Raw genomic sequence first — 12,554 nt, 5'->3', positions numbered from 1 at the left:
TATCCCTGTGCATAGTACAGTTCAAACCAGTCCTGGGAGCCATTGGCTCCCGCTCTGGTGTGAAACTGGACAAAGGACATGGGACCTGAATCGTTCCAACCGTCTGCCATGGGTACTTAAGGGCTTACCTGACTGTAGGACCTTAGATTAATCGTGAACAAGATTCAGAACTAAAACCACAGCACTTTGACCGTCTGGGCACTCTGGACTTCGCTGGACTTTGTTTGGGCCTGACTGTATCCCTTCCAGTCTGCTGCATCGACTTTGCCTGTGCACCATAGAGGATCCCTGTAGGACCTCTGGAGCATCCAAGACACTTGAAGATAATCTCCCTTGAAGTGAGGGGTGTCACTCCCCTGCATTCGCAGGCACCGCAACACTGCTGACCAGTCTGCTGACCCTTTGTTCCTCCAGACTCAGTAAGGCTCAACAACACAGGAGGTGGGTTTCTATGTCCCTTGAGGCCTGAGCTGCCCTCTCACAAAGTTTGAGGTCAGAATCCCTCGTGGGGGCTGCAAAACCTGAACCCCTGTGCACTGTGTACTTTTGCATGTGCTTGTTGGCAATTCTGCAGCAGGTGCATTGGGCACCAAGTAGCCCCAACCTCTGGCACCTTTTTCTACAAAGATCATCAACCACCTTGCAACAAGTGCTCCGTGTGCTGTTGTTTTGTAAAGCTGCTTGAGGTCCACTCACGACTCCTGTGCCTCCGGCCTGTGGGTCCAATTGAGGGTCAACTTTGCTTTTCCTGGGCTCCCCTGGGTACTCCAGGCTTGCCCTGACCCCCCTGATTGTGGTGAGTTCCCTAGACCTTGCAGATCCTAGCTGTACACTTCCTTGACCTTCTACATGGGTTGCTTTGACCAAGGCTTGATGGTGCTCCTGCTGTACACAGACCCCTAAGCACTCCACATCTTTCGTGGGACAGCTTGCATCCAGCTCCTGGTCATCCTCAACATCGCCTGGTCCCCACAGCTGCAGAGTCAAGGTCACCATCAACTATCCGGCAGCATCCGACAGAGGTGGGCATTCATCTGCCAAGCCCCTGGTCACTCTCAAGTGACCAGACTCTGTCCCCTCTGCTTTCAGGTACTCATCGACAAGAATCCATGTTTGGATTCCAATGGACACTTTCTCCTCTTCCAGCAGCCGCACTTTCCTGAAGTCCTCCATTGGGTTCGACAGCGGTTTCCGACGCCACTTCACACCTATCACTGGTTTCCCTGGGATAGGTAACTTGGGTACTACGGTATCCACGGGTGGAGTTGCCCTCAAACCTTCTGTCTTCTATGGGGTTTTATCAGAATCCACTGGGATGGGTCCTTAAACTTTAAAACTCGACTTTCACAGAGTTGTATGGAGCACGTGGTCGTGTTCCCTCACTGCACACGTCCTCCCTGGGGTCTCTGTCTACTCACCTTGGGTCGTTCCTTGGGGTCCCAGTGTTTCTACCTCCTCTTAACATCCTCCTGACTCAAAGTGGTATAAGAACCACAACTTCTTAGTATATGGTTTGGTCTCCCCCCTTGGGCCCACTGTGTATTAGTGCTATTTACTGTCATTTATTTGCTAAAGTATTGTGTGCTTTGTGTCTATCTCCGTGTAGGAGATACTGTAATGTACTAGATAGTGTTATTTAATGAATACACATTTTCATAACTACTGTGTGGTTCTCTTTTCATTTGATCTATACTAAAAGATTGCATTCTTTTAAAACAACCTGCTTTTCTCTCCTTCAAGACTTAGCTGTGGAGAGCAGCCTTCGGGCTAACACTTGGATAGCTTTCTAAGGTTGTCTGAGACCGCTTAACTCACCATAAGGGTTGTCTGGTCTAGTGCAAGGTGCCCATTTTAATTAGTGGACATCATATACCAGGCCAGCTTCTCACAAAAGGGATTTCAGGGAAGTGGTCAGAATCTCCAGAGACACTGCAGCGGAGCTGTTATGGTGGAGTGTGGAGGGCAACCTGTCTCAAGAGAATGCCATTTCAATCTCCTTCTCCGGTGTCCACAGTGATAACCAATGCCTCCACTCTGGGGCGGGGTGCTCATCTGGGGGATGTGGAGATCAAGGGTCTTTTGTTGGCTCCAGAACAAGATTGCTTCCCTTCAATCTTCTGGAATTGCTGGTGATACATTTGTCTCTCAAGGCCTTTCTTCCCTCCCTTCACCATCAGTCAGTTCAGGTCCTGACGGACAACACTACAGCGATGTGGTACATAAAGAAACAGGGAGGAGTAGGGTTGTTTTGTCTCTGTAGAAAGGCTCTGCAACTCTGGTCCTGGGCTCAGGGACACCAGGTGCATGGCATTGCAAATCATCTGGCCAGGGTGCTGAATGTACATGTGGACTGTCTCATTCGGCAATACTCTGCAGATCACGAGTGGCATCTTCATCCGGAGGTAGTCCTTCACATTTCCAGCATGTGGGGGTCTCCTCAGTTGTACCTGTTTGCCACTCAAGATCGCACACTGCCTGTCATTCTGCAGTCTCAGGTATCCGATGCGGGGAGCATTGCAGGACGCATTTCAGTTGGATTGGGGCTCAGAGCTTATTTACATGTTCCCTCCCATCCCTTTGATTCCTTGGGTTCTGAGGAAGATTCACCAAGACCAGGCCCAAGTCCTATTGATCACCTTGTATTGGCCAAGAAGGGTGTGGTACACAGACCTCCTTCACCTCTTATCGTATCCTCCACTCCGTCTCCCTCTCAGGGCAGACTTCCTCTCACATTCGCAGGGGCAGGTTCTACACTTCCACCTCCAGCGCCTGTACCTTCATGCCTGGAGATCAAACGGGGCAACCTGAGTTCTTTCTCTCTCCCTCCGGATGTGGTGGATGTTAGATTATCGCTCAGAAGACACTCCACCATATCTGTCCATTCTAGTAGGTGGACCAAGTTTGTTAAATGGTGCAGAGAGAGATCAATTGATCCTTTGCAGGCCCATTTGTCAGATATTCAGATTTTCAATCTTTCCTTGGCTCAACAGGGTTTTGCTGTAGCAACTGTTAAAGGCTACTTTTTCTGCCTTGTCAGCCTTCCTTTGCTCACCAGACCAACCCTAGTTGTTTAAAGCTCCTATAGTCATGAGATTCATTAAGGGTCTCACTAATAGGTTGTCTCCCACTATTAGATTTTCTAACACTGTTTATTATGCCTCAGTGAGATTTAAATGTAGTTCTTACTTTCCTGATATGGACCCCCTTAGCCTAAGCCTCCTTTCACCTCTATTCATGCTGATAAGATGGTTCTTAGGACCAGAGCTGCTTTCCTCCCTAAGGTGCCACTCCTTTCCACCTAGGGCAATCTATCACTCTACCCACTTTATATCCTCCCCCTCACCCTTCTAAGGAGGAGGAGAGACTTCACAGCCTGGACTCTGAGATGGCAGTCAGCTTCTACCTGAACAGGTCTAATGACTTCAGTCTGGACGACCAACTCTTCATTGGATACGTGGGAAAAATAAAGGGCAAGACTGTCCACAAGCGAAAGCTGTCCAGGTGCATCATCCTCTGCATCAAGATCTGCTATGCCTTGGTGAAGAAGGTGTCTCCTGAAGGTATCCAAGCTCATTCTATCTCAGCTCAGTCTTCTTCTAAAGCTTTGTCTAGAGGTGTCCCTGCTGTAGACATCTGCAAGGCAGCACCTTGGGCCTCTATCCACACTTTTGCAAAGCAATAATGCTTAAATTCAGAGGTGAGGAGGGACAGTCAATTTGCATGTTCCGTGCAGCAGGATTTTTTGGTATAGGTAGGCGGACACCCTCCTCCGGGAGCGGGACTGCTTGGGGATTCAATTCAAAAGGTGAGGAATCCACAGGCAGATGTATCCATCAGAAGAACAACTTACTTACGCTTTTTCTGGTGAATACAGTATCTGCCTGTGGATTCCTTACTTACCCACCCACCTCCCTGTTGTCTGTTTACTTATACCAGAAAGAATTTTGAGTATGACATTTTTGTATTTCATTGCCATTTGGAATTATTGGAAATTGTAAGAAAATTAGACATTTCCTAGCAACAATTATCAAGTTTTCTTTCTTCTTTGAAATGCATACTGTGTATATTTGTGGCTATATTGTAAACTGTGTATACTTGTGAAATGTTGTCGGTCCACTTGTTTGCCTCAAATGCACAGAAAAAAATGGGTGGAACTGACAGCAGCATGCCGACGAGTTCTTCTTATGGCTCCAATGACGTCAAGTAGAGTCGTGAGAGGAGCCGTACCATTGTGACGTCCTGGTGGACGTGGGAGAGCTATGAAAAAAGTTTCAGTGGAATGCTGCGCAAGGGGTATTTCAAAAGGTGAGGAATCCACAGGCAGATACTGTATCCACCAGAAAAAGCGTTTTCGAAGGTAAGTAACTTCTGCCCTAGTGAGATTCAAGGTCTCTCGAGCTACGGACTGATCCTTGGGGCTCTCTACTAATCCTCGTGGCCAGTCTACTTTTCGCTCCTTTCATGGCAACGGAAGGGGTTTTCAGCTGCATCAGCCCTATCCCAAACACCGTCCTGTGCAGACTTCCCAAGTTGTGTGGGGGCATGGACACAGTTCATTATGGCCTAGGAATGGGAGCAGAAGTCATCTGCCACTCTGGCTTCAGCAGCCGCAGCCTCCAAGCGCTCCAAGACCACACCACTCCATTTGACGGGAGGATTAGTCATCATCTCCCCCACTGGAGGTCCATAACATCAGACAAGTGGGTCTTGCAGATTATTCAGGAAAGTTAGTCTATTCCTTTCTTTTCCTTTCCTCCCACCATTCTTCCAAATCAGGAATGGCTGACGGAGGATCATTTAAAATTGCTCCAGGAGGAAGTTACTGTTCTCTTGGCCAAGGGAGCTATAGAAAGAGTCCCAGTTTCAGAAGTAGGCAGGGGCTATTATTCCAGCTACTTTCTGATTCCAAAGAACAACAAAAGGTTGCAGCCCATTTTAGATCTTTGGTCCGTCAATCTCTTCCTGAAGAAGGAGAAATTCAAGATGCTCACTCTAACTCAGGTTTTGTCTGCTCTAGGAGACTGGATGGGAGCGTTGGACTTGCAAGATGTTTATTTTCACATCCCCATCCTGCCGGGCCACATGCGTTACCTGCGGTTCAAGGTAGGCTGTGAGCACCTTCAGTTTACCGTACTCCCCTTCTGCCTTACCAATGCCCCTCAGGTGTACACCAAGGTGATGGCAGTTGTTACAGCTCATCTGCACAGGTTAGGGGTGTCAGTCTTCCCCTTTCTTGACAACTGGCTGTTGAAGGTATCCTCACTCCAGTCTGTTGTCTCCCACCTTCAGACTATGGCACGAATACAGGAGGTTTGCCAAAGTCACATCTGACTCCTTTTCAGACGGTCCATTTCATCGGAGCTGTTCTGGACACAGAGCAGTTTCAGGTTTATCCTCCCGAGCAGCACCCCAGGATATTCAGGTTATGATTCTGATATCATCCATACAATAAAGACCTGGCTATGGGAGAGTTTCTTTAAGATCACCTTCAGGCACTGCTTCCAACGTGGGTCTGACTTATTCTTCCCACTGTTTGGCGCCCGTCCAATTTCCCGCAGTCCCAAACTCTCAAGTTAATACTTTTTTTTAAAAGGAGGAAAGAGAAGAATCACTGTCAATTGGCCACCCAACCATGCATCCCCTCCCATAGTGAAGCTGGGACGAGACGCCGCATTACACGATTGTTGGTGCGGTGTAACTGATAAGCAACGGTAGTGCTTTGCAACAAAGGGGTAAAAGTGATGTATACACCCCTTTTGGTCTGGTGCAGGCTGGTATGAAAGCTCCCTGCCGACACCGGCCAACCCGCATTTAATAAACATTGTCCAGAGAGGCGAGTGACTGAACCCCATGCCCTGACGAATTTGCCACAATGTATGTATTTGGCAATGAAATATGTTGGCCTTCTTGGTAAAGGTTAGAAACATGCAGTGCTTTTAACCAGAGTAAGCTCACATCTTCAAATAAAGTGGGCAACGTAATAGTGAGTCTTAACTCGATGTTAAAGTGCATTGAACACACTGTTCTCTGCATATCACGGGGTTTATGGTTTTGGGACAGTTGTCTCTTTCTCTGCCTTGCCTGTCTCTTTCTTGGACACTATTTTCTTTGTTTCAGTGAGTGGGCAACCCATGATGATATACGTGGGCATACTGGCGAGAACCTGCTGGTAGCCTCCCTGGTGTTGCACAGGTGAGGTGCCCTCTCACTCTTTTCACTTATTTTTCAGTAAGTGTTCTTCACTCACATGTTTTGAGGGAGGGGATGCATGGTTTTGGTGGCTCAATTGATAGAGATTCTTCTCTTTCCTCTTTTAAAAAAAAAAGTATTAACTTGAAAGTTTGGGACTATGGGAAATTGGACAGGGCGCCAAACAGTGGGAAGAATAAGTTAGACCCACGTTGCAAGCAGTGCCTGAAGGTGATATTAAAGACACTCTCCAATAGCCAGGTCTTTATTGTATGGATGATTTCTGAGAGGAGGGTGGCCTGGTGATTTCCCTCTTTTGCTCCCTGTTGTGAATTATGATTCTGATATATCAGCCTCTCTTGCATCCTGTTGGTAAAGCATGCCAGGTTGTGTATGCAGGCTCTGCAGTGGGACTTGAATTTCCAATGGGCTCAGCATCAGGGAAATCTCACCAATGTGGTTCAGATCTCAGAAGGGACTGTGAAAGATCTGCAGTGATGGTTGACAAACCGCGACTGGGTCAACAACTGACCCCTTCCCTTCCCCAACCGGATCTCACAGTAGTGACAGGTGCGTCATTTCTGGGATGGAGTGGCCATCTGGGACAGGTGGAGATCAGGGAACACTGGACTCCATCAGAGTCGGGGCTCCCCATAAATATGTTGGAGCTCCGGGCGATGCAGCTAGCATTGATGGCCTTTCATCCCTCTGTCAAGGGGAAGTTAGTGCAGGTGTTCATGGACAACACCACCGCCATGTGGAACTGCAACAAGCAGGGCGGGGTGGGGTCATGGACCTTTGTCGAGAGGCCCTGCATCTCTGGACTGGGCTAGAACAGCAGGGCATAAACCTGGTGTTTCAACACCTGGCAGGTTCTTTGTATGCCAGGGCAGACAAACGCAGCCATCGATGCCTAATGGATCATGAATGGTGCCTCCAGTCAGAGGTGGTACAAGGTCTCTTTCAGTAGTGGGGAGACCCTTGGTTAGATTTGTTTGCTTCTGAAGAGAATGTGCAGTGTCAGCAGTATTGCGCGCTGGAGTTTCCGAGGAGGCTATCTCTCCACGACCATAATGGACAGACAGGAGAGAAAGATGCAGCATAACAGACCATAAAGGGCAGGAGAGACGAATCAGGGGCATTACAATGGAACAGACGAGCCAGAAGGGAGGGAATAGGGGTCTGCACATGGAAACAGACGGCTGGGGGCAAGGGGGCAGGGCAGGAGCAGCAAGATGACCATGGAGGTCAGGCAGGATGGGCACTAGAAACAAGACACACCATGGAGAGCAACAGTGAGACTATGATGGCATACACACAGACCATGGAGGGAAGGTGGGAGGGGGCCAGGGGCAGCTAGCTGACCACACAGGGAAGGTGGGAGGGGCCATGGCAGCACAGAAGACCATGCATGGCAAGCAGGAGGGTTAGTGGCAGCACAATGGCTATGATGGGCAAGAAGGAGGGTGCAGGGGCATGCACAAAGGACCATGGAGGATAGAAGGGAGGGTCAGGACCTGGGTACAGACAAGAGAGTTCAGGGGAAGGGGCCTCACAACAGACCACGTGGGGCAGGCAGGAGGAGCAGTTGCAGCACAACAGACCAGGGAGGGCAGAAGGGTGTGGCAGTAAAATGGACCATGGAGGACAGGAGGAAGGGGATATGGGCATGACATGTGGACAGGCAGGGTGGAGGTGGCAGGGACAGGTTACAGTCATCTGACAATGCTAGGCAGGTGGAGGGGAGTGGCAGCTCAACAGAACACTCAGAGTAGATAGGAGTGGCAGGTCCATGGAACATAGTGGGCAAAAAGGATGGAACAGGGGCATGCACAAAGACATCGGAGAGCAGGGGGAAGGAGAATAGGGGCAGCAAGCTAAGCACAGAGGCTAAGCAGGAGGTCAATGATGGGCCATAGAATTGGGCAATGGAGGGCAGGAGGAGTGGACTGGTACATCATGCTAAATGGAGGGCAGTGGCAGCACATCAGACCATGCGTGGCAGGAGGGAGGAGGCAAGTCCATGGATTCAGACAACAGAAGATAGGGAGGAGGTGGATGGGGCAGCAAGCTAACTGTTCAGAGAAGGTGGGTATTAGGAACTTTATTGTTTTTAAAATGTGTGTCTGTGCGAACTACTTAAAATATTAACAAGTATGCAGCAAAATCTCACTTTTATTCAGGAAGAAGAGGACGTTTGTGACTGTGACTCTGGGCTCACTTGGCAGAAACACCCCCTGACCCTCCACCCCTCATCGCAAAATGTAATGCCCTTGAAAAGGGTAGGTGGACGCAGTGTTATATAGAACATAGTCCTGAGAGCACGATTGAAAATGAATAATAGATATAGTATATGTTATAAACTATGCACCAAAAAGTGTGATACAAGATGAACCAGGGCGTGAAATATAATATGCAATACATTGTGCGCAATGACAGATTCATTGGAGAGCGCGAGATAGCACAGGCACTAGCGCGTGCTATACGATAAGCGCCTTGGAGTGTAATATGCACAGGGCAGTGTTGTGTAACCTAACTAGTCTCTAAAGTTGTAATATAAAATATGTGCTGGGGAGTGTAACGTTGCATATGCACTGTGACAAAGATATGGATCCCAGATTGTAATATGTATGGCATAGCGCTGTGCGTTATAACATAGGCATCGAGGAAGGCACGTTAGATGGGGCAATATCACCCGTGCGAAGGCAAGTGTGGCATGACATATTCACGGGGTGGTGTTACAGTGTACATGGGCTAGAGAGTGTCATAGCATACGCACTAGCTGGTGGAATACAACACAGAGGTGTGTGGCACTCGGCGGGCACTGGTGGGTGTAACACAGCATTGGGCTCAGCCAGGAGCACGCTGTGACTCTCAAGTGACGTTCGTCTCCTTTCCAGAGAGTAAAATAAAAAGTATTACATATCCAGCGGTGGATGTGTGTTTTATTAACCGTGAGGGGGGTTTCTTGCATAGTTTGGTCGAATTTTTGTCGAATCTCCTTTGAATGGCTTGGTGTGCGTGTGTATTAAATGTGCCCGTCAATAGCTACCCATGTTTGTATAAATAAACGAAAATGGTGTCTACTTGGAGAGTACCCACCGGCGGGGGCGCCGGGATTAGGCACGGAAGGGCGTCAGACACGTCAGAGCTTCACTAGCGATGTAAATACATTCCACGTGGATTCATTGTATGCATAGTCGCCTTTTAATGAATATCACGCAAATCGTCATGGTGATAGGTACATACGGTTTGTCCAGCATGTCCTAGGTGTTTCTATAAATATATATATTTTTTTTAAATAATAAAAAACAAAGGCCGGCCCCGGGGGATGGGGTCCCCGGGGCCATAAGTGGCCTGAGGAGGGGGCAACGCAGCCCCCCTCCTAAAGAATTTCTTTTTTTTTTTAAAGGCCATGACCCGGGGATTGGGGTCCCCGGGGCCGATTAAGGCCTTGGGAGGGGGGCCACGCGGCCCTTTCCAAATTTTTCAACCAAAAAAATTTGGGTGCAGGCCCTGGGGGATGGGGTCCCCAGGGCCAATAAATTAGAAAAAGAAGGGGGCCACACAGCCCTCCTTCTTAAAAAAATAAAATAAATAAAAGTCCGCATCGCACCGGAGGCCATGCCTCTTCCTTGCAGCACTCTGCAAACGAGCCCCCACGCCAGTTGTAAGTTGGGGAATTAATTCCCCTTCAATACTGAGGGTCCCTGAGGGCCAACTAGCCCAACAGGTATCTCCAGTATGCGCCAGGGAGCTGCGTTGCAGACAGGTGTTCTGAGGCCACGCCCCTTTTTACACCTCTATGCAACGCAGCTCTGTGGCGCTTACTGGAGGTACCTAGTGGGCTAGTTTGACCCTAGGGACCCTTAGGATTCAAGGGGACTTAATCTCTCAACTTAGAACGGCCACAGGGCGCGTTTACACAGTGGTGAAGGGAGGGGACGGGGCCTGAGGTGACGTGTGCAAACACGCCCTGTGCCGCGTTTTAAGTTAAGGAAATAATTCCCTTTCAATCCTGAGGGACCCTGGGGGCCAACTAGCCCACCAGGTGCTTCCAGTAAGCGCCACTGCTCTGCGTTGCAGAGAGGTGGTGCAGGCCGCGCCCCTTTTTACACCTCACTGCAATGGCGCTTACTGGACTACCTAGTGGGCTATTTTGCTCCTAGGGACCCTCAGGATTCAAGGGGACTTAATCTCCCAACTTAAAACGGCCACAGGGCGTGTTTACACAGTGGGGAAGAGAGGGGACGGGGCCTGAGGTGACGTGTGCAAACACGCCCTATGGCGCGTTTTAAGTTGGGGAAATAATTCCCCTTCAATCCTGAAGGTCCCTGGGGGCTAACTAGCCCACCAGGTGCTTCCAGTAAGCACTACTGAGCTGCGTTGCAGAGAGGTGGTCCAGGCCGTGCCACTTTTTACACCTCTCTGCAACGCAGCTCTGTGGCGCTTACTGGAGGTACCATGTGGGCTAGTTGGACACTAGGGACCCTCAGGATTCAAATGAACTTAATCTCCCAACTAACAAGCATTTGCAATGCAATAGGTCTCGCATTTACGCGCGTTTGAGCTATTGGCATTGTAGATGACAATGCCTTTTATTTATGTTGTGGTTTTTTAAATATAAATAAAAGGCGTTGTCATTTACAATTACAATAGCTTAAACTCTCACAAATGCGAGACCTATTGCATTGCAAATGCTTGTTTTAAGTGCACCAGACCTTTGTAATTGGACAGTGGGAGGAATAGCACTTTGATGTGCAAGCAAAGGATTTCCCTGACATTCTCCTGCTTTCCTGACCCAGAAACATCACTCAGGCTTGCATAGTGGGTACCAGGCCCTGCTCTGTATTCTTTTTGTGGCCTTTGTTCTTCCCTTTAGACAAAATACATCAAACTCCATCTCTTCGTCCTTCTGATTCTGCAGATTAAAGTTTATAGTTAGGACATCCTGTGGGAAGGTGTTCAACACCTCTAAATCTAAACAGCAGCATTCAAACTGAGAAAAACTGAATTTCAAGAAATTCACCTAGACAGAGAACCCAGTTATCAAAAAGGAGATAGAGAACTCATGTCCAGTTCTAGGCAAATGCAGTGTGGGCAGTTATACAGGGACTCACTTCAGTGATCTACCCTAGAGAGGACTACCTCACTTTGCAGCTAACAACAGCTGTCCGGCTGTGCCAGAGTGACGTGGTCTGCAGTGCTGGCCTAAAGCCTACGTTTGCCTGTAGTATGTTGGGCGAAATCTAAAAGGTGATTTATGTGTCATCCCACGAGATTGAAGGGGGCCTCTAGTTAAGACAGAGCAGCTGCAGGCCCAGGATAGACTCTCATGGTACACGCATCATATCTCCTCCCTCTCACCCACTGAGATGCCGCTGTAGAAACTCTTGCTAAAAGTCTGTCTATGCTAGAGTCAAATTCGTTACCTGCCAAGACTTGTGCAAGTCGCTCATTTACATGTAACTGAATCTTTTACATCCTCAATGGCCTTGGGCTAACAGGTCTGATGCTCCTTCCCCCGTGAACGGTTTAATTTCAGTCAGCCTTTGAGAGAGGAGGGAAAAGGAAGATCTAGAGACCGGAGAAGGCCATGAAGTGAGACGAAAAAGGGGTGGAAAGAACAAGAGGACACAGCAGCGTTTGGTATTCTGAAAAGAATTATAAGAGGTAGGGAGATGGATAAAGCTGAGGATAGTAAGAGAAGAAAAGAAAACAAGAAAGAATTGGGAAGAGATGTCTTGTGTAAGGAGGAGAAACAGGTGGGATAGGATGGGAGATAGGAGAGGATGAGAGAAAGGCAAGATATGGAGGGCAGTGGCAGCATATCAGACCATGCGTGGCAGGAGGGAGGAGGCAAGTCCATGGATTCAGACAACAGAGGATAGGGAGGAGGTGGATGGGGCAGCAAGCTAACTGTTCAGAGAAGGTGGGTATTAGGAACTTTATTGTTTTTAAAATGTGTGTCTTTGCGAACTACTTAAAATATGAACAAGTTTGCAGCATAATCTCACTTTTATTCAGGAAGAAGAGGACGTTTGTGACTGTGACTCTGGGCTCACTTGGCAGAAACACCCCCTGACCCTCCACCCCCATCGCAAAATGTAATGCCCGTGAAAAGGGTAGGTGGACGCAGTATTATATAGAACATAGTCCTGAGAGCACGATTGAAAATGAAAACTAGATATAGTATATGGTATAAACTATGCACCAAAAAGTGTGATACAAGATGAACCAGGGCGTGAAATATAATATGCAATACATTGTGCACAATGACAGATTCATTGGAGAGCGCGAGATAGCACAGGCACTAGCGCGTGCTATACGATATGCGCCTTGGAGTGTAATATGCACAGGGCAGT

This window comes from Triturus cristatus, chromosome 12 (genome assembly GCF_964204655.1).
Source record: "Triturus cristatus chromosome 12, aTriCri1.1, whole genome shotgun sequence".
NCBI classification, from domain to species: Eukaryota; Metazoa; Chordata; class Amphibia; order Caudata; family Salamandridae; genus Triturus; species Triturus cristatus.
Note: the sequence above shows the minus strand (reverse complement) of the source record.